Source organism: Phacochoerus africanus, chromosome X (genome assembly GCF_016906955.1).
Source record: "Phacochoerus africanus isolate WHEZ1 chromosome X, ROS_Pafr_v1, whole genome shotgun sequence".
In the NCBI taxonomy this organism is placed as follows: Eukaryota; Metazoa; Chordata; class Mammalia; order Artiodactyla; family Suidae; genus Phacochoerus; species Phacochoerus africanus.
This window is the reverse complement of record NC_062560.1, coordinates 22,556,349-22,578,768: the sequence shown is the minus strand read 5'-3', so window position 1 is coordinate 22,578,768 and position 22,420 is coordinate 22,556,349. Positions and strand designations below refer to the sequence as shown.

Genomic DNA, 22,420 nt, shown 5'->3' with positions numbered 1-22,420 from the left:
CCATATACTTCTGTCTTCTTAACTGTACAACTTGAGTCCAAGTTTTAATCTTAATCATCCACTCACTGTACCAGAACATCCACTGCTGCTGTACTACGTGTGCAATACAATTCTCTTTTTTAGAGCTCTTCCATGTCTTTTCCAGCCGTCAAGATATAAAGCAACTGGTTCTTTCAAGTTTCTGTTTACCTTTACCATTTCATCAACCACAGCCAGGCTTAGCAACTCGATTCTAGCTGCTTCAGCCTCTTACAGTGCACTGTATCTCAAACTTTTCTAGACCATGACTCTTTACAAAAAAAACATGAGAATTTGCAGTTTCTTCCCTCCCTCCCTCCCACAGAGCAATTACTGCTCTAAAAACTCAACTTCCTAGTGAATATTTACAATACCTATAAATTCATATCATAAAGTTCTAGGAAACACATTTCCCAAAATGAGCATCTAGAATAGTGAAAATACGGGAAGACTTAGCTTAGCAAAGAGCCTTAGTTACCCTCTCAAACAACAAGATGATTCCTCTTACCAGATGGAAGAACAGGGATTGCAAAAAGGCCATATGAAGGCTGCTGCCTTTTCAGTAATTGCTCTTCTAACCTACTTTTCAAAACTGACTTCTTTAAAAATTACCATGGGGATACTTACAGGTTCACTGCTCATTTTCAAAAAGTAACCCACAGCACTGGTCCTGTAATTTTCAACCACAGTTAAGTGAAAAGCTAGAAACCCCTCCCCATTTGTTTACTACAGAAATTACAATAACTGAGCAAAAGGTTACTACGAGTGAGAAGTTAGGATAGAAAGAAAGAAGTTCTCTACAAATGGATCATTCAAAAAGTAGCAAAATTAGCTGAACTTCCGAACATTCTTGATAATCATTTCTGTAGTGAAAAACTGGTTAACTTGCTACTCTCACTATTTCTAAACTTTGAAACTTTCCTAGGCCAATGGAAGTGCCAAGGGACTACAAAGTCAGGCTCGGGTGCGTCATCACTCGGCCAGGTGAGGGCTCCCTGCCCCCCCCCCATCAAGTCTAAGCAACCCCCCACCTGGAAAGCAAGCCCATCCACCATCTACCTTATTTAGCCACCACTCCTCTACCTACACCATCCACTCCAGCCAAATCATAAATACCTGCTGTTTTCTAAGGCTTCCCTCTTGACGTGCCCTTTGCCCACTCCCACCTCAGTCTAACAAAATCCTACCCACCTCAAAATGTCCCCTAACCGTGTCTTCCTCTGAAACCCCAGTAATTGGCTGTACCTTCCCCGCAGCACTTCAGAGCACTTCACCTCATTTCATCTGCCTCTGAAGAACGAAATTCTTGCAGCCACCGGCTGCGTTGCAAGAACCTTTTTAATCTTTCTTAGCACCTAGGCTCCAAGTTTACAGGAGAGAAGCAGAGTATACAATCAGACTACTTTAAGGGATGTATTTCCACCTTTCCAAATCAAATAGAGAAACTAAATGCCATGCCAGGTGCATAAACAATAAACACTGCATCACGTTGTGTTGTCCTTCAGTAAGAAAACTAAAGCAAAAAACAAACAAAGAAAAAACAACTTTCTGCCCTTTTCTTACTCCTGACAAAAAGCACCCGCCCTCAACAGATCGCATACAGCTTAAATACACCTTTTCTAGAAAGTTGTCCCAAATAAATTCAAACGACTCCGTAAAATTTTATTCCCCCGGTACCGTGCTATGCAATTTGCACTTTTTCCCTTACTGGATAAAAGCGTGGTGGTGAGAACTACTTCCTATCAAATTTTTTTTCTTTCTCATTCCTTTTTTTTTTTTTCACTAGAGATGGCAGTGATTGCTGGAAAACAACCGCATCGAGGGCACCCTGACAGTCACGTGTGACTTCGCTAGAGTAAAAATAAAATGTCTTGGGGTCCCATTTGCCGTCATGAGTCCAGATCCCTGGCCCGCCATCCGCCCCGACGTCCCTCAAGTAGCTACAAGCGCCAGGGAAAGGCACGAGGCCATGGGCGCTAAGGGACGAGATGGCCCCTGCGCCCAGGGGCCAACGATGGCCGCCTGCGGCAGCACAGCTGAAATGCAGCGGAAGCAGCAGCCAGTCACGGGGCTGCGGCAGGCAGGCAGGGCAGGAAGGTGGCGCTGCCGCCGAGCGCCAGAAGCCGGAGCGACCATCATGGCGGCGAGGGCAATGGCCGCTGTGGGGAGCGAGCACGCCCCCTCCACGCGCACACGCAGCCGCGCCGGGCCTTCGGAGCCCGGCACCGGATCCGCCGGCGCCGCCGCCGCCCGCTCTCCAACCCCCCCTCACGGGCTGTAGCGGAATTTTCACTTCAGACACCGCCTTCAAGATGGCGGCTCCCCCTCCCGGCAACCCCCTCAATCGTCCCCTGCTGCAGGCGCCGAGCCTCCGCCATCTTGTCCCCCGTCCCTCCCCCCCCGCCGATATTTACATAGCGAAAATCGGCCCGGCCGGCCTGCGGCCTTCACCTCACGCCTGCAGCCTTCGCCTCCTTGCCAGGCCTTGCCCCCGCGCGGTGCCCCGGGCCGGCCGCGGCACCGACCCGGGGCCCTTCAGCCGCCTCCCGAGGCACCGAGCGACCCTCCCCCAACCCGCGCCCGTTTGCGGAGCGCGCCTCCGCCGCCGCTCGGGGCAGCCGGGCTCCTCCCCAGGCCTAACTGCGGCCTCCTTGGGGCCTGCTCGGCGCCGCGCGCCACACCACCCGGCCTAGCGCGGAAGGGCGCCACGCGGGCCGCCGACCAGGCCGGGACCAGGCCCCTGCGCGCGCTCTAGGCCCCACGGCCGCGGCGGCGCCCGGAACTCACCGGACGGGCGTGCGGGCGGTCGGCGACGGTGGCGGGTGCTGCAGGCCGGCCTTTCTCTGGAGCACTGGGCCGGGCTCCGGCTGGTGGGGCGGGCGGAGGGAGGGAGGAGGGGCCGAGCTCGGAGCTGACAAAAAGCGGCCCAGCTCCCCGGCACGGGCCCGCCGTCAGCACGTCACGTCACCGCCCGGGAGAGAGACCCAGGAAAATGCGGAAGGGTAGATAGGCCCCCTCCTTCGCCCGGTGTGTCCCCCTGGCGCCCCGGTCGGCGCGCTCACGCCCCGCGACCGGGGAGCCCAGTGGCCTCGCTGCGGCGGGGTCTCCGGCGGCCGGAGTCTCCGTGACAGCGCCCCCCTTCTTTCCACCTCCTCCGCGCTCCCGCCCGCCGCCGCCGCTACACACGCGCCGCTGCCGCCGCCTCGGCCGTAAAGCCCGCGCGGGGCCGCGGTCCGCCGACCCCGCGGAGAGGCAGGCGGCCCACACCCGGCCCGGCCGCCCCCCACCATCTCCAGTGGGCCGCGGCCGCCCCCCGGGCCCTCCCCGGAGACCTACCGCCTCTCCGCGCGGGTCCTAGCCGAGGCGCCTGCTCGAGTTGTTTGCAGGCCCTCAGACCCCCGCCCGCAGTAAATGTGTTTTCTTCATTCCCGTGGCTGGAGAAGATAAATTTAGCAACCCCCGCCGTCCCCTGCCTTCGCTATAAAAAAAAAAAAAAAAAAATCTTTGAAATAAAATGAAAATAGGCTTGCCAGGCTAAATGAGTGTGTGGGCAAGAGGAGGGGGAGAAGGGTTATCCTAGAGCACCTATTAAACCGTTTAATTTTTTTTTTTAAATAATTGTTCAATCAGGGAACCTGATTTTATTAGTTTACGGGGTGAAAAAATAAGGAAAAATGTTACATTTTGAACCGGTTTCGCACATTGCAATAAAGAGGAATTTGGAGTGTATATTTTCTCTGTATTTTAAAGTCGGGGAGTCTATGAAGTATGCGTCTTGTGTAGTTTTATAAATAATGAATTTTTCACATTTAATAAATAGAGAGGTAGCAGAATTGGGATGTGAATGTTTTTTACAAACTAAGCTTTTCAAAGTTTAAAGAAGACTTAGAAAAATACGTTTGATTAAGTAAAACATTTATCAACTCTAAAAGTGTGTATTTGGCATTTTCAACAGTGAAACTTTTATGCTTTTTCCATACTGAACTTTGAAACCAAACTGTGAGTAAAACTTACTAGTTAAACGTTAAATAACATATCCTTTACATTCATCCGAATCTTACATGCTTTATTCCTTATTCAATTCACTAAATGTTAGGTAAAGGTATTTTTAAACAGTAAAGAACACAAAATTTATAAAGCAAATAGCATATTGGTGTGAAGTCTCTTTAAATACAGAGGCCTTATATTTTAGCTTCCTGTCACAACTTTTTAAAACTCCCAGAATGCAATTTGTCTTACAATTATAATATTGCTTTCAAAAAGAAAAAGCAAAGGTACAGTAATAAGAAATCTCTGAGAATGTACTTGATGGTAAATTTCCTCTGAAGGCTTTTACCTTGATTTTTTTCAAGCGATTAAATGATAAATGACTTGTCTTCATCTTATAGAAAATTCCACTGCACTGTGACATAGCCTGTATTCACAGAAAGGTAAATAAGACTAATTTTTTTTCAAGTGAAAAGAAGTGAGAAATAACTTGTATACCCACACTAACATGATTTCAAAATATTGATAACCAGCACTTAAGTACTTTCCTAGCACCTCCATTTAATGGTATGGCATGTCAAGAATGGGATCTCCTCAACCATGCAACTATAAGCAGCATGAACACAACCTGATGTCATCATTTTTGTTCCAGAATTACCACCAAACACTTTTTTTTTTCTCTTTTGTCTTTTGTCCTTTTAGGACTGCACCCAAGGCATATGGAGGTTCCCAGGCCAGGAGTCCAACCAGAGCTGTTGCTGCCGGTCTACGCCAGAGCCACAGCAATGCCAGATCCGAGCTGCGTCTGTGACCTACACCACAGCTCACGGCTACGACGGATCCTTAAACCACTGAGCAAGGCCAGGGATCGAACCCACAGCCTCATGGTTCCTAGTCGGATTTCTTTCCGCTGCACCACGAAGGGAACTCCACCATCAAATACTTCTAAGTCCGCTAGCATATAAGAAAAAAGAGTCAAGGATCATAAACAAGAAAGATTTTGCTCAATTTAAAAAAACCAGGAGTTCCTGTCGTGGCTCAGTGGTTAACGAATCTGACTAGGAACCACGAGGTTGATGGTTCGATCTCTGGCCTTGCTCAGTGGGTTAAGGATCCAGCATTGCCGTGAGCTGTGGTGTAGGTCGCAGACTCGCCTCGGATCCCACATTGCTGTGGCTGTGGCGTAGGCCATCGGCTACAGCTCTGATTAGACCCCTAGCCTGGGAACCTCCATATGCCGTGGGTGCGGCCCTAGAAAAGACAAAAAAAGTAAATGAATAAAATAAAAAAACAGATGTAGTTTAGGTATTGATACTTCAAAAGAGCCTTTTGCCATTACTTTTCATCTGTAAAGAGACTGTTAACTTTGACAGGAAATAGGAAGGAAAGGATAGCCTAGTTCTATTAATTATATTCAAAAAACCATTATTTTTTCTTTCTTTTTTTTTTTTTTTTGTCTTTTTAGGGCCACACCTGTGGCATATGGAAGTTACCAGGCTAGGGGTCGAATCGGAGCTGCAGCTGCCGGCCTACGCCACAACCACAGCAACACTAGATCCAAGCCGTCTGTGACCTACATGACAGCTCACAGCAAAGCCAGAAACTTAACACACTGAGCAAGGTCAGGGATCAAATCTGCATCTCAAGGATACTAGTCAGGTTTGCTACCGCTGAGCTATGACTGGAACTCCTAATTTACATATTTTGATAAAGTATAGTTGACTTACAATGTTGTGCCAATTTCTGTATACAGCAAAGTGACCCAGTCATACATATATATATACAGTCCTAAATAAACCATTATTGAAGTCTAACCAAGATTATTCTATAGATGATTGTACGGATGAAGTCAGCTATACTTTTGAGTTTTTAAAAAAGGGAAAGTAGGAGTTCCCGTCGTGGCGCAGCAGTTAACGAACCCGACTAGGAACCATGAGGTTGCGGGTTCGATCCCTGCCCTTGCTCAGTGGGTTAGGGATCCGGCATTGCCATGAGCTGTGGTGTAGGTCGCAGACGCGGCTCAGATCCCTCATTGCTGTGGCTCTGGCGTAGGCTGGCAGCTACAGCTCCGATTCGACCCCTAGCCTGGGAACCTCCATATGCCGCGGGAGCGGCCCAAGAAATGGCAAAAAAAAAGACAAAAAAAAAGGGGGGGGAGTAATTTGTACTTCAAATCCATTTCTGGAAGGCCGTAAAAAAACATGTATGATAAAAATAATTTTACATTTAATATAAAATTCTCATGTGATAAAGTGAAGGCACAAAGGAAGTGTGAACAGCAGAGATCAGAAATTGTTCCATGTTATAATAAAATACAAAATACAGGTTGCGAAAATATTCCCAGTAGGACTTGAAGACACCTAAGATCACTGAAAACATCTGATAATCAAGCATTGAGTGGAGTCCCCATTGTGGCGCAGCAGAAACAAATCCAACTAGGAACCATGAGGTTGTGGGTTCCACCGCTGGCCTCAATCACTGGGTTAAGGATCTGACGTTGCGAGCTGTAGTGTAGGTCTTAGACGTGGCTCAGATCTGACGTGGCTGTGGTGTAGGCTGGCAGCTATAGCTTCGATTGAACTCCTAGCCTGGGAACCTCCATATGCCACAGGTGCGGCCCTAAAAAGCAAAAAAAAAAAATCATTGAGTGATTATGCCCCTGACACCTTGGTCTTAAAGGACCTACTACAGCCTACCTTGCATTGATACTTTTGTTCCTTGTTTTAGTATTAGGGACCTAGAAGATTCTGAGCACAGGAAGTAAAAAGATTTTGTACTTGCCCTTGGGACACTCAGAATAAGGAGGCTGTGTATGGCTGAATACAAACATTCTTATGCACTTTCATTTTCTCACTTAAATAAACACACAATACAGTGAAATTTTATTTAGGGAGACTGAGAATATAACATTTCAAAGACGTGCTGAGAATACAAACTAGACGGTTTCAAAGCAGTCAAAGGGATTTTGATTATGTACTAAATTTTATTTGTTCCTTCTGCACTATTAATGAATATCAGATAGTTAAGAGAAACTACTCAAGGTTTTGACAGTGTTTTAATAACTAAAAATTCCTAACATGTTCATACTTCCTTGAGCCAGGGATAACACAAGGACTTTCAATCATTTTTCCAGAAAAAAAAAGATTAGAAAAGAAGTTACCAAAAAAAAGAAGAAGAAAAGAAGCTTTTGGTTTTCACTCCCGTTCACTGACTGATGGAAATCCAAATAAGAAACAATAAATTACTGGCTTATGAAAAAATACAGACCTTCTTGAATAAAGTTGTGGTAATTCGTTATTTTATATACCAAAAGTTTAAAAAAAATTTACCTTCCCCTAGAGAGACCCGAGTTTTATTAAACTAAGCATGCCCTATAAAGATTTCCATTTATCTGGTGCTTGATACTTAAGTTATCTTGTACTTATCTTAACATGAGCAAGTTGCATCATATTGGAATTCAGCTGGCTATAATTAATGCCAAGTAAGAATTTCTACTCTGAGTCTAACCACACACCCTCCCCAAGGGAAATAATTTTAAAATAAACAATGACTGACAATATGGTGGTTTTCGAACAGTATTTTTCACACGAGTCATCAGTTGAATAAGACATTGCTTAATTCCTGAAAATCACCAGTAGCCGAATTCTACCTCAAGGATTATAAATCACAGGACATAGCAAACAAATTAGCTCCACTAAAGAGGTGAAAATCAATACATGAGGCCTAGAAACAATAACCAGTAAAAATAAGCACCCCAGGTACCCAGATTAACACCTCTATATAACAGTTTTCCACTAAAGGAACCAGACTTTATGGCAGAAATGACTAATTCTTGGCTGGAGCAGAAATGTACAAGATGAACAAGGAATATCTCTTCATAACAGAAAGCAAGAAAAGAAAGTATCAAAAGGTCTCTGGAGCCAGTTTAAAGAGGCTCCAGTTGGCTAAAGATGAAACAATTTGAATGTCAAAAGAATAATTGCTATGGATCGAAACACATCAAGTATGTTCCTGAGTTTACAATGAGGCTTTTAAAAATGATCAACTAGTGGTGATGGCTGCACAGCTTTGTGAATATGCAAGAAACTAGTGAACTGTACACTTTAAAAGGAAGAATTTTATAGCATGTGAATTATCGTGATTTCTCAAAAATGATCACCTTTAGAGAATGCTAGAGAACGAACCCATTATTTTGAAAACTAGTAAAGGGAAAGATCCTGTATGAACTGTAGCTCAGGCCAAACAAATAGTTTCTTTTAATAGAGGTATTCCTACTAACAGATGAAGAGGGCTTGATAGAATTAGAATATTACCATTTTGCAACTACTAATAAATCGGTAGGTCTAAGCAATGATCATCAATAGCTTTTAACCCAAGTGACAACCAGACATCCGCCTCATGATGTAAGTAAACGATGCACGGGCCAAAAAAGCAAACCAGACCCCAATCAACCCTCTAGCTCTATCTGCCAATTTACAGGAAGTACAGGGACAGAGAAATATAGCGATGAAACAGGGATGCAATCAATAAAATCTAGATGGTGGGAAACACTATGGGATCTTCTTTCTTCAACAAATAAATTATAAGGAAAAAAATATTGAGAAAACCAACAGATGAGAAAAGACATAAAATGTATAACAATCAATTGAAGTGTATGAACTTTATTTCAATTTTTTTTTTCAATTTATGGCCACATCTGCAGCACATGGAAGTCCCCTGGTTAGGAGTGGAATCAAAGCTACAGCTGAGACCTACGTCAAAGCCACAGCAACACCATATCCGAGCCATATCTTCAACGTACTCCACAGTTTACCTCATTGAGCAAGGCCAGGGATCAAACCCTCATCCCCACAGAGAGAAAGTAAGGTCCTTAACCCACCAAGCCACAATTGAAACTCCCTATTTCGATCTTGAGTCAAACAAATATTAAAAAATGAGACAAAGAGAAATGTGAACACTGACTAGATTGCTATCAACACTAACTGGATATATGCTGATACAAACAAATTATTGTTAATCTAGTTTAGGTGTAAAGATGATGTGATTATATCTTTAAAAGAGTCCTTATCTTTTAGAAACACATTATCAAAATATTCATCTATAAAGTGCTATGCTATTGGAGATGGCCTTCAAAATAATCTGGGAGGGGTGAAGGCAGAAAAGAAGTTGAGGGTTAAGTTGGTGAGAGATACAAATGAAAGATGATTGCCCTTTAATAGACTTTTTTTTTTTTTTGGTCTTTTTAGGGCTGCAACTGTGGCATATTCAGGTTCCCAGGCTAGGGGTTGAATCAAAGCTGCAGCTGCCTGCCTACACCACAGCCACAGCAACGTGGGATCTGAGCTTGTCTTCTACACCATAGCTCACGGCAACGCCGGATCCTTAACCCACTGAGCGAGGCCAGGCATTGAACCTGCAACCTCATGGATACTAGTCAGATTTGTTTCTGCTGAGCCACATCGGGAACTCTGAGCAGACAATTTTTAAATCTGTATGATGGGCACATGGGGGTTTGATGCATTATTCTGTCTGTGTATGCATTTGAAATTTTCCGTAACAAGTTTAAAAAACAAACACAAGTAAACAAAGAAAAAATTACCTTCAAATTTCAAAGCATCTTTGGAGGAGGGCAAGCATTACAGATATTAGCTGCTTCCTTTCTCACTTTTCTGTGGATCATATAACACCACTTATTTTCAAAACAAATAGCATAAATAAGCAATGATATAAATAAAATTAGACCACATATGATTAGGAAAACAGCAATCCTTTTCAAATTCGGAGAGTGTGAACTAAAGATGTGAATTCCTAGGGCTCAATTTCTGAAAATTCTGATTTTTAGCAGGTACATTATAAGACTGAGGAATAATCAGTTTAACCAGGAGCTCAGGTGATACATAAACAAGCGGCCCACACACCAATAATACTTTAAGAAATACTAGAACATGCCTCTTTGCCCACCTTTACAAGTAAAACTGCTGGATATAACATTTTCAATATTAGTATCCAAAATGATTATACTAATATACATTCCCTCCAGCAGAAGAGAATTCCCAGTTCCCCATTCCTTGGCCAACTCTTGATGTGCTCATGCTTTTACATTTTTGCCAAGGACATAACTATCTTACAGAATGAACTTTCAGCTAGCAACATTTGTTAAACCAGCTCTTGAAAAGTCTTCCACATTTTGAACAAAGACTCCTTTTTAATGACATAGTGACTTTTTGCCACAAAATACATTAAATAAGTATGCTAAAAGAAGTGATAATTCAACATTACAGTTTAAAGCAAAAATATTCTGACCAATTACAAGACATAAGAATTCTTCGTCAGAGAATCTCATATGGAACAAATTTGAATTGTACTCTGTGTTTACATAAACCACAATTTTTTAATTGTTTTTGCATACAGACATCAAGCAAATAGAAACAAGCAGCCCAAATTGAGAACAAAACAGGAAGAAGCATCTGGCAGAAATGTGGAAAGTTTCGAAATTCTCCAAAAGGTGAGGCCAGCCAAGGACACAGCAGGAATCTGAACTGTATTGAATTAAAGTTTCAATAACGTGTGAATTGTGCCTCTCAGGCTCCTAGTCCCCAGCAATGGAGCCCCCACTTTATGACAATAGCATTACATTAAGGGAAAATTCGCATGAAAATGAAGTAAGCAGTAAAGAGTCAGAACAGGACTTGATCTGGTCTGGTGATGAGTTTGGGAAGGTTTTTGCTGTAAAGAATGACTTGGTGAGTAGACACCCCACCCCACCCCACCCCCCGCCCCCGCCAACATGCATTATGAATAAAAGGGTTAAAGCCTCTGCTCTGGAGCAGAGCTTCTCAAACATTCATGGGCAAACACATTGACTGGGAATGTTGTGCAAACGCTCCAGGATGGGGCCTGAGATTCTGCATTTCCAAGGAGCTCCCAGGGCTCTGGGGGATCCTGCGGAGCCTCTGCTCCCTCCCCTCCCCCCCACCGCTTCAGACTTTGCCTGAGTCTCTCACTGCGAAGTCCTGTATGGCGGGTACCTGGGAAGTGGCAGAAGTCCACTCCCCGAGCAACCCTGCGGGTAAAGGGGCTGGCTTGGGGCAGCCAGGGGCTTCTAGCCCCAGGAGGGTTGGGGGTAGAATGAGAAGGAGTCCGCGGCTAGTGGGAGGACCACTTCCACCCTCGTCCACACCCGCAGGAACTCAACAGGCGGAGGTGGAGGTGAGAATGATGAGGGAGATGAGAGACTCGGCACCAGCCCGCAGGGACTCGCTGTTCCTAGCCAAGAGATGCAACGAGGAAAGATTTTAGGAAAAGGTTTGCCTAAGCTCGAGGAAGATGTGTATCTGCAGACCAAAAGAACTTACCACGTCTCAGGGAACATGAACCACCTGCTCACAGAAAACAGTTTGGCAACAACTTTTAACCACGGGCGAGGGGGGGTCCCTGCAGTCATTAAGACTGGAGGAAAGGAGTCCTCATTACCTGAGGGCTTACCTGGAGTTCGGCAGGCTACCTGGTGCTTTCCACGAATTCCCTCATGTAACGCTCGGAGCACTCCAATAACGTGGTGGTGCTGGCCTTTCAGTGGACTGGACGCAGAAACTCGGACGGCCTTGTCAGGATCCCGCTGCTCTCCAGCTGCTTCAGCTCTCCTTCCGCGTGGGAGCAGGCAGGCCTCCCCCAGACGCCGCACAGGCAGCTCCGGGCTCCCACTGTCCCGGCTCGGTTACCCCAGAAGAAAGAGACGGGCCCTCTCCTGGCTTCACCGCAGAAGGGCACTGGTTGTCTTCATGTTCTGCCCTCACCCTTGGATCCATCCTGGTGGCCAGGAGGATGGAGTAAGACATGTGGCCAGGGGCTGAGGGTACTAGGATTAGAAGTCCCACCAGAATGAAGAGGTTGGCATGAGAAAAAAAGGACAAAAGAGAGGAAGGAGGCTTGGCTGACACATGCAAAGGGTCCACGACAGGGACGTCTGTGAGCTGCCCCACTTTACAGATGACGACAGGAAGGATTAGAGAGGTCGAGTAACTTGCCCAAGGTCAAGGTCACACATGCAGGGTAAGGTGAAGAGCCAGGACCCAAACCAAGGCAGTCTGACCAGAGGTCTTAACCACTAAGCTACAAGGCAGAAAAGTCAGTTTGGTTTCAGATCCCTCTGCAACACTGGCTCTCAGAAGAAAATGGAGCAACGGCTAGACTTTTTGGAGAAAAAGCTGTGTGCTCTGTCAAACTGTCTTTCACAAAAATAGGTAACAGATATTAAACACACACTGCGTGACAGGCACTGTTCTAAGTTCTAAGGGGATCTCTGGGCAACTATATCAGAGCTGGGGGAAGAGAAGGATGGTAGCTATTTCTCCCACAGTGACTCATCTGCTCTAGAAGAGGGTAACTGGGCAGGGATAGTAGCCCCTAGTCTTCTCATTTTGCTCCTCCTGATACGGAACCTTTGCCCTGGAAGCAAGTTGGAGCAAGAGTGATGGGGCCCAGTACCAGAGCCTGCCACATGTGTAGCAGAGCTTCTGTCCTACAGTGGAGGCTGAGTAGGGGAAGAGAGCGCTGGTCCTCTGCCCTGCACCTGCCTGGGTACAGCTTCTTCAACACAGGGCTGGCTGTGATGCGAGATGTTAATGGCTTGCTCTTCCTGGACTGAAACCATAGTTCTAGACCAGGAGCCGTGAAGACAGGGGGCCCCATATTCTTGGCTGTATCTCCCAAGAGTAGAGCTTCCACCACACTGAGCTGGGGGGTGGGAAGTAGTTCCTGGCTCAAATGCCAGATTCCCATTGTCCTTACTAAGGTTTTAGCAGTAGATTTTCTTGAAAAAATATTCCTCTATTCACTGTATGTCCTTAGGACAAATTCCAGAGACTTTAAATCATTGGATTTTAAAAATAATTTTCAGGAAGTTCCCATTGTGGCTCACCAGTAACGTACCCAACTAGTATCCATGAGAACTCGGGTTCTATCCCTGGCCTCACTCAGTGGGGTAAGGATCTGGCATTGCCGTGAGCGTAGTGTAGGTCACAAATCGGGCTCAGATTTGTTGCTGTGGCTGTGGTGTAGGCCAGCAGCTGCAGCTTCAATTTGACCCCTAGCATGAGAACTTCCCTAAAAAGAAAAAAAAAAGTTTCTCAAAAATAATAAAATAAAATAAAAATAATTTTCATCAGTTAAATGGTTACAATGGAGGAATATCTCCCTACCTCCTTACCACACAGTTTTGAAAGTCTGCTCCCTCAGTCAGGTTTTGTTTTACTCTCTTGGCTACATCCACAGTATGTGGACATTCCCTGGCCAGGGATGAAACCCGTGCCATGGCAGTGACCCAAGCCACTGCAGTGACAACACCAGATCCTTAACTCACTGTGCCACAAAACGTCTCCAACTTAGGGGTTTTTTAAGGTGAAAAATAAATTCATTTGGTATTATTATACACTATAATTCAAACATATTTGATGTGTTTCAATCCATTGCGATTATTTTTATTGATGTTCAAATTATCCCAACTGTGGGTAGTGGGAACTTCTTTAAGTTGCCTCCAGAGTCCTTCTGATGTAACCCTAATAGTCACTGACAACTTTCTTGCTATTCAAATACTGACGTGACCTTCCACAGACTCCGAATGCTTTTGAAAAACTTAAAAGTCACAGTTACCAGAATCAAAGGTAAATAGGTCTTTGGAGTTCCCTGGTGGCTCAGTGAGTTAAGGATCTGGCATTGTCATTACTGTGGCTTGGGTCACTGCTGTGCCTCAGGTTTGATCCCTGGCCCAGGAACTTCTGTATGCCACAGGCACAGCCCAAAAAATGTATACAGACCTTCCAAAGAAACAAAGAAGATAAAAACAAATACTAAATAGATAAAAATGAATTAAAAAAATCATAAAGCAGGAGTTCCCACTGTGGTACAGCAGGTTAATAATCCTGTGCTGTCTCTGTAGCAGCACAGGTTTGATCCCCGGCCTGGCACAGTGGGTTAAGGATCCACTATTGCTATAGATGTCCCATAGGTTGCAGCCACAGCCTCAATTCGATCCCTGGCCAGAAACTTCTATGTGCCACAGGTGCAACTGAAAGAAGGAAAAAAAAAAAATCACGAAGCAAATAAAAAAGACAAGAAAAATATGACATGAATAATAAGACAAATGTATTAGTGATGATAAATATAAATTGAATCTACTCCCTTATTAAAATTAATATTCACAAATTGGATTGAAATTCTATTTATTTATTTTTGTTTTTTAGGGCTGCACCTGCTGCATATGGAAGTTCCCAGGCTAGGGATCGAATTGGAGCTACAGCTGCTGGCCTACACCACAGGCACAGCAACACAGGATCCAAGCAGCACCTGCAACCTACATCACAGCTCATGGCAACGCTGGATCCTTGGCCCACTGAGCCGGGCCAGGGATTGAACCCACAACATCATGATTCCTAGTTGGAATCGTTTCCCCTGTGCCACCATGGGAACTCCGTCAATTTTATATTATTTAAATGAAACACTAAATGAAACAAAAAGAGAGAGTTCCCATTGTGGCTCAGCAGTAACGAACTTGACTAGGATCCATGAGGATGCGGATTTGATCTCTGTCCTTTCTCAGTGGGTTAATGGAGCTGATGTTGCCATGAGCTATGGTGTAGGTCGCAGACATGGCCCAAATCTGGTGTTGCTGTGGCGCAGGTTGGTGGCTTCAGCTCCGTTTCGACCCCAAGCCTGGGAACTTCCATATGCTGTAGGTACGGCCCTAAAAAGCAAAAAAAAAAAGAGAGAGAAATTTTTAAAATGTCACCGTGCTGTACAGTTCATCCCCAGGACTTCTTTATTTATAACTGAAACTTTGTACCTTTTGACTCCTTTCACCCATTTCACCCATACTCCACCCCTCGCCTCTGGAAACCACCAATCTATTCTCTGTATCTGTAAGCTTTAAAACACAGTTTTTCAGTTTCTTAGCGACTTTTTTTGGTCTTTTTGGCCATGCATGAAGCATGTGGAAGCTCCTAGGTCAGGGACTGAACCCATGACGAAGCAGCAACCCAAGCTGCTACAGTGACAATGCCAGATCCCCAACCCACTGTGCCACAAGAGAACTCCTTAGCAACTTTCCCCCCTACCCTCGTCAGTGAAATTATGTCATACATTTTCAATGCAATTAAATTATTTCATCACATTGTGCATTCCACCTTGAGATCACTGACAAGTTGATTTTTTAAAATTTGCATGCAGTAAAGTTTTTTTTTTTTTTTCCATCTTTTTAGGGCCTCACGCATGGCATATGGAAGTTCCCAGCTAGTGGTTGAATCAGAGCTGCACACAAACCAGCCTACACCACAGCCACAGAAATACCGGATCCAAGGTACATCTGCGACCTACACCTCAGCTCATGTCAACACCGGATCATTAACCCACTGAGCAGGGCCAGGGATCAAACCTGTGTCCTCATGGATGCTAGTCAGATTCGTTTCCGCTGAGCCACGACAGGAACTCCAGTAAAGTTCATTCTTGGTGGTGTTCTATTCTACAGGTTTTGACAACTAAGAGTCATATATCCACTACCATGCTGGTGCAGCCCATTATTTACTCAATCCTTCTCTCTCCCCCCATCCCTCGCCACCACTGATCTGCTTTCCTTCTTGTTGTAAAATAAATAGTGATCTGAAAAGATATATCCATGTCCTAATCCTCACAATGGGTGAATATTACATCACAGGACAGAGGGGATTGTGCAGGTGTGATTAAATTAAGGATCTCAGTGGTTGGGAGATTATCCTGGACTATCCAGGTGGGCCCTATAATCACAAGAATCTTTAAAAGAGGGCAGCACAGGAGTCAAAAAAGGTAGTAGGAGGCACGAGGACGCAAGCAAGAGGCTACAGTGATGTAAGGAAGGAACCACAAGCTTAGGAATACAAGTGGTCTCCAGAAGCTAGAAAATGAATTCTCCCCTAGAGCCTCAAGAAGAAACAAGCCCTACAATACCCTGACTTTATTTAGCCTAGTGAAACTGCTTTCAGATTTCTGGCCTCCAGAACTGTAAGAGAATAAATTTGTGTTGTAAGACACCAAGTTTTTGGTAATTTTTTTCTAGCAGAAATAGGAAACTAATACACATATCTTTAGTTTTGCCTTTTTCAAAATGCCATATGAATTGAATCATAAAATATTTTGGGGTCTTTGGAGTCTGGATTTTTTCACTTGGCAAAATGCATTTAAAAATCCTTGCTTTGGGCATTTCCGTCATGGCTCAGTGGTTAACGAACCCAACTAGGATTCATGAGGACATGGGTTCGATCCCTGGCCTCACTCAGTGGGTTAAGGATCCGGTGTTGCTGTGAACTGTGGTGTAGGTCGAAGACGTGGCTCAGATCCTGGGTTGCTGTGGCTGTGGTATAGGCTGGCAGCTATAGCTCTGATTGGACCCCTAGCCTGGGAAGCTCCATATGCTGCCAGTGCAGCCCTAAAAAGGCAAACGACAAAAGACAAAAAAAAAAAAAAATTCATCTGTGGGAGTTCCCTGGCAGTCTACTGGTTAGGATTCAGTGCTTTCTCCACGGTGGCCTAGGTTCGACCCCTGGTCTGGGAACTGAGATCCCACATTCAGCCGCTGCGTGCTCCAGCAAAAAATAAAGATTCATCCATGCTTGTGTTATGTATATTTTACCACTAAAAAAAAGCTTAATTCATGTTGTTGAGTGAATCAACAGATCTTTCCTTCTTATCACTAACTAGTATTCCATTCTATACATGTACCGGTTTGTTGGTCTATTCACCTTTGAAGGCTATCTTGTTGTTTCGTTTTTTTTTTTTGTCTTTTGTCTTTTTTGTTGTTGTTGTTGTTGTTGTTGCTATTTCTTGGGCCGCTCCCGAGGCATATGGAGGTTCCCAGGCTAGGGGTTGAATCGGAGCTGTAGCCACCGGCCTACGCCAGAGCCACAGCAACGCACGATCCGAGCCGCATCTGCAACCTACACCACAGCTCACCGCAACGCCGGATCGTTAACCCACTGAGCAAGGGCAGGGACCGAACCCGCAACCTCATGGTTCCTAGTCGGATTCGTTAACCACTGCGCCACGACGGGAACTCCAATTGTTTCGTTTTTGATGAATAAAGCTGCTACAAACATTTGCAAACAAATTTTTATATGCACATAACTTTTCGATTCACTTGGCTATTAAAGACAACTCATGGGTATTTATAGCTTTTAGGACATGTATATGTTGATTTAATTATCATTACCAGGGAAACATATTAAATAATACAAACAAAAAGAATTGCAGGCTATTTAAGGTCAAGGTTATGTTCATAGAACAAGCCATAAGTCCTCAGTTCCAGATGTCTTACAAGACCTCTTTGTTAGAAATAACATTTTCAAGGACATTTTAAGAAACAAGAATATCTTCTTATTCTGTTGCTGGAATTTCTTAAACCAGCAGTTAGGAGGGCCTGTGGTTTTTCAGATTGAATACTGAAATCCCATTATTTAGAACTGTGAGAAACAAAAACATTTGTAAGATTAAAACTTACCATGGAAAGGAAAGTGGCAAAATAGAATTACAAACAATTGGAATAGGAGCATGAAATGTTTCCTATCTCCAGTGCAAATAGAAGAAAACTAATAATGAATATTTGAATTTCTTTTTTTTTTCTTTTTTGGCTGCCCCACAGCATATGGAGTTCCTGCGCCAGGGATCAGATCCAGGCCACAGATGCAACCTTTAACCCACCATGCTGGGCTGGGGATCAAACCTGTGTCCGGTGCTGCAGATATACCACTGATTCCATTGTACCACAACAGGAGCTCTGAATATTTGAATTTCTGATTTATTATACTGGCAGTCCATTCATACCCTAGCCTTAGTATTGTTTGCTATGAAACTTTTTCAAATAGTTTCATGAAGTCTTTAAAATTTACCTGTTTTTTTCCAACAGATATGCAGTGACACCTCTGCCAGAGGAGTTTTGCCTAAACAGAGGAAAAAAAATAAGCCATTCAAACATAAAAGTGGCAACATTTTTCCCTGAGGGACCAAAACTACAGAGAAAGAACTCTGAGTTGCACCCCTGAATGCAAAATCAAGTACAAGTCACGTAACACACAAAAGTCTTGTAAAACTAACTAACTGCAAAGTGTATAACAAAAACTTGCCAGGGGATGGGATTTTCTCCTACTTACAAGCTAGTAAGTTAGCCTGTCACCATTTCCTGGATGCCAGCAGCACAGGAAGCAGTATGAGCACCATCAGCATATTTGTGTGGGTTCCCCATGTCCCCGAGTCCTACAGGGGGCCATGAAGAGGGGCCAGGTGGCTACACTATGTACTCAATGCATGTTTGCATCATGGCTGAAGAAAATTGGCCTTGGGGAATTCACATCTTTTATAGTAAGCCTGCTCTTTAATCCAGAAAGAAATACCACCTCATCCTTCAAAGGCAGCTCCCTGCAAATACACCCCTGAGAAATGACCCAGGTAAAGTGGTCAGGGCCTTGCCTTTATGGCATATAAAACAAGAAAAATCGGGACAGTCTGGGCTGTGACAAACTGTATCTGCCAACAATATAACGCCCGGAGAGAAACCAGGCCATCTCTCCATCCACTTGACGGGAACAATAAGATGTACTGCCCAAAGTTTGGCCCCTAGAAATATTTTCTTCCCCCACTGTCTTTCAGGGGCTAGAATGCAACTACCATCTGCCTTTAACTGGTGCCAGCTAACTGTGCAAAGCCAGGCCTCTGCCTTTTCTCTGTTAACCAGTCATAGATAACTCTTTGGGAAGCCATAAATGTGGATTAAAGGAGAAGTCAGTCAGTAGGAGCAAGTACCATGGGAGTTTAAAACCACTTCAGGCAGTTTACTTGTGCCTTCTGACCAGCTTGGACTCAGTTGTATACGTAACATTATCATTTTCCAACAGAATACCTTTGTCACATCCAACTTGATGTTTCCACGGATCTGATAACACCTAGTTCCTAATGGTCATTTTGAGTGGCATACCTCACTCTCCTTTCACCATCCAGACCACCTTCCCGTGCTTTCCATTGAGGGAACCCACCCAGAAGCTGGAGGGCAAAGACACCTGTTGATACAATCCCTTTCCAGGGCACAGGGGAGGTACAGAGGGTGAAGTGAATCTGGGAGGGCAAATGGAAGATATCCAGCACAGTCCATAAATGGCATTGATGTCATTGGCGTGATTTTTCTAAAACATTAAACCATTCTTGGTAAAGTTCCAAACAAAACAACACACGCTCCTTTCAACTTACACAGTAGTTCCGTTCCTGGAAAATTCCAGGATATTGAAACTGTTCAAAAAAGACTGAGTTATGCTCGCTTCAGCAGCAATACACTAAAATTGAAATTATACAGAGACGATAAGCATGGATCCTGCACTAAAATGACATGCACATTTGTGAAGGCATCCCATGTTTTTAAAAGCAAATTTTAGAAAAAGTTACTTTGAGTGTACGTGTAAAATGAGGTTATGCTTAAGCTCAGACAATCATAAATAGGTTTTTCATACACATGAATGGCTAGAGGGACATTTTTTTTTTCTGTTTATAGCCACACTTTCGGCACATGGAGTCCCCAGGCTAGGGGTCGAATCAGAGCTACAGTTGCTGGCCTACACCACAGCCATGGCAACATCGGATCTGAGCCGTGTCTGCGACCTACACCACAGCTCACAGCAATGTCGGATTCTTAGCCCACTGAGTGAGGCCAGGGATCAAACCTGCATCCTCACAGACACTATGTCAGGTTCTTAACTTGCTGAGCGACAGCAGGAACTCTGAAGGACATTTGAAAATTATGCAGATGTAGGAAAATCTGTCCCTGTAAGAATGTCACATGCACTGAAGGACATATGACATTCTTGGCTCCTACCCTCTAACTGCCAGGGGAGTCCTGTCAACCACTGTAACAACCAAAATAGCTCCACGTGTTTTCAAGGCATACCCTTGGTGGTACCGCCCCAGTGGTAGTGACCCACTCTCCTAAAGGGAAACTTTCACCCTCAGAGGATGAGTTTGGCTATTTCATCCCGTTAGTGGCTAGGGACAACAACGAATGGAAGAAATGACTTCTCAATTCATGAGTCCTTGTTCAATCCACTACACCAAAGTCACTGATCCAGCTACCAAACACTTGCTGCTATTTCTAGCTACATATAATTGTGAATTTGAATTTTATGAGTTGGTATAAATAAAAGCTAAGAAAACTGGAGGTGAAGCTCAAGCTTCACATGGAGCCAGATAAAAGTTTATAAATAAACACACTTCATGTCACTTGATATTAAACTGTAATATTTTCTGTTTTTAACTTAAACATTTTAAGTAACACATACACATTACATAAAATCACAAAATATGTACAAAAAATAAAAAGTAAACGGAGTTCCCATTGCAGCTCAATGGAAACGAATTTGACTAGTAACCATAAGGATACGAGTTCGATCCCTGGCCTCGCTCAGTAGGTTAAGGATCTGGTGTTGCTGTGAGCTATGGTGTAGGCCGGCAGCTATAGCTCTGATTCGACCCCTAGCCTGAGAACTTCCATATGGTGCGAGTGCAGCTCTAAAAAGCAAAATAAATAAATAGATAAATAATTAAATATTTAAAAAGTAAACATACCGTATTCTATAGTAGACAGAATAATGGCTCCCCTCAAAGACACCCACTACCTAATCCTTGGAACCTGATACACAGTAAAGGGATTTTGCAGATGTGATGAAGTAAAGGATCTTGAGATGGAGAGATTATCCTGGATGGTACATGCAGGCCCAACAAATCACAAGGGTTTTTATAAAAGGGAGGTAGGAAGATATCAGAAGGCAGAGAAGGTGATGTGATAACAGAAGCAGATACTGAGTGATGCAGCCACAGCCAAGGAGTGCTAGCAGCCTCTAGAATCTGGGAGAGGCAAGGAATGGATTCTCCCCTTGAGACTCCAAAAGGATCTAGCCCTGTAGACACCTTGATTTTAGTTCCATAAGACTCATTTTATACTTCTGGCCTACAAACCTGTAAAAGAATAAATTTGTATTGTTTTAAACTACTAATTTGTGGTAATTTGTTACAGCAAAAATAGGAAATTCATAAACAGCCCCCATTCCCATGACAAAGATTCATCATTGTTCATACCTTAGTACCTGTACTTCCAGATCGTTTCCTATACTATTGTGATTGTGTGTGTGTGTGTGTGTGTGTGTGTGTGTGTGTGTCTGTGTGTCTGTGTTCTTTTTTTTGGTCTTTTGTCTTTTTAGGGCTGCATCCTCAGCATACAGAGGTTCCCAGGCTAGGGTTCCAATTGGAGCTGTTGCTGCAAGTCTACACCAGAGCCACAGCAACGCCAGATCTGAGCCACATCTGCGACCTAACACCACAGCTGAGGGCACCTCCAGATCCTTAACCCACTGAGCGAGGTCAGGGATCGAACCCGCAACCTCATGGTTCCTAGTCAGATTCATTTCCTCTGCGCCATGACGGGAACCCCTGCGTTTGTGTACTTTTAATTTTTATTTTGGCCACATCTGAGGCATGCAGAAGTTCCCAGATTAGGAACTCAGGGATCAAACCTGAGCCACAGCAGTGACACAGCTGGGTCTTTAATGCACTGAACCACCAGGGAACTCTGTGTGTGTGTACTTTTTGCAAAAATGGATCACAGTGTAAAGGCTATTTTATAACCTGCTTTTGTTCAGTCAACTCCCATCTTTCCATTTCATCAAACACACAGACTATATTAAAAATTTCTCAAATAACAAAACATGTCCTTATTAGTTGTTAAAATCATGATCTGTTCAAGGATCAACTATAGGTACCAATTATTAGGTACCTTTTCTTACGATGTTGACTAGTGAAGAGATGGTCCTCTAGTTGTGCTGAGGAACATGCCACTTTCTGGGTTTGTTTCGTTGCTACCTCTAGGTGTTATTTAGTTTGTTCTTCTATTTGTTATTTCCCATAACAGTCTTATTAAACATTTTTTGGGTAGAACGCTCTATAAGTGATGAGTATTCATGCTGAATTGCATCAGAAGATACATAATATATGATTAACCCCTTCATGTTAAGATCGATTAACATCACTGAATTAAAGTGATGACTGCTTAATCCTTCTATTTTATTTTATTTTACTTTTTTGCTTTTTAGGGCCACACCCATGGCATGTGGAGGTTCCCAGGCTAGGGGTTGAATGAGAGCTACAGCTTCCGTCCTACACCACAGCCACAGCAACATCAGATCTGAGCCACATCCATGACCTACCTCACAGCTCATGGCAACGCCGGATCCCTAACCCACTGAGCTAGGCCAGGGACCGAACCTACAACCTCATGGTTGCTTTGGATTCGTTTCCCCTGTGCCACAACTGGCACTCCAATCCTTCCATTTTAAAGTTATATTTTTGCCCTGAAACTAGG

At 44.1% G+C, this 22,420-nt stretch overlaps 1 protein-coding gene and 1 non-coding gene across 4 annotated transcripts in view; one reads left to right on the top strand and one right to left on the bottom strand.

The window, feature by feature from the left end:
• The window catches only part of ZFX (zinc finger protein X-linked), a 54,817-nt gene extending 51,442 nt beyond the window's left edge, over positions 1–3,375 (bottom strand). For 2 of the 3 annotated variants that reach the window (XM_047764015.1, XM_047764019.1), the window contains exon 1: positions 2,806–3,193. The gene's annotated coding sequence lies outside the window, so the exon portion shown is untranslated. Of the gene's footprint in view, positions 1–2,805; positions 3,194–3,354 lie in introns of those variants that run through there. The other variant, XM_047764017.1, reaches the window with a different exon arrangement.
• A 15,952-nt stretch (positions 3,376–19,327) lies between these two features.
• LOC125118976 (U6 spliceosomal RNA) lies at positions 19,328–19,433 on the top strand. Its single transcript, XR_007132952.1, has one exon. It is a non-coding gene; the product is annotated as a U6 spliceosomal RNA (small nuclear RNA).
• Positions 19,434–22,420: the final 2,987 nt, after the last annotated feature.